Source organism: Orycteropus afer, unplaced genomic scaffold, assembly GCF_000298275.1.
Source record: "Orycteropus afer afer isolate SDZICR_OR568_19922 unplaced genomic scaffold, OryAfe1.0 scaffold00236, whole genome shotgun sequence".
NCBI lineage: Eukaryota > Metazoa > Chordata > Mammalia > Tubulidentata > Orycteropodidae > Orycteropus > Orycteropus afer.
The window spans coordinates 4009167-4009832 of NW_006921823.1; positions in this window are offsets into that span (position 1 = coordinate 4009167).

Consider the following 666-nt stretch of genomic DNA (forward strand, 5'->3'; position numbering starts at 1 on the left):
AAATTTAAATTCCTTTTTATTGCCCCTTTATTTTCTGTGGTTAACCCTGTTCCTTATTTTTTGTTTTTCTTGTTGTTGTTGCATTCATCCCATTTTTTTCTTCATTATTCTCCTTCTCTACCTTTTTCCTCTTAGTGCCCTCCCAAATATTGCAGGTTTTCTTGTTTTTTCTTCTTTTCTCCCTTTTTTCTTTTTTTGCTTACTGTTCCTGGGTGATTACCTGGTGTATTTTTTTGTCCATGTGCTTTTAGTTTTTTGATGGTTATTCAATTGTAATTTTTGTTTAACTGAGTGGGAGACAGCAACAGTCCCATAAGATACAAGTAGACACACACCTCCTGCAACTTTACTTACTGAGCAAGAGCCACCACCTCCTTCTCCACCAACAGGCCAATGATAAAAAACCACCAAGAAGAGCCAGAATCACCCATAGCTGCTCTTCACAAACACTTAACAGAGATCTTAATACAATACACGATGTCTCAGAGACAACAGACCATCACAGTCCACACAAAGAAGCAAGATAAAGTGGTAGAAACAAGGTAACAGGACACAGACCCAGAACACATCACTGAGGAAGAAGGAGCATTGGAACTCTCTGATAAGGAATTCAAAAGAATTATATTTAGGTATCTTCAAAGGATTGAGAGACAGACCAAAGAAAAC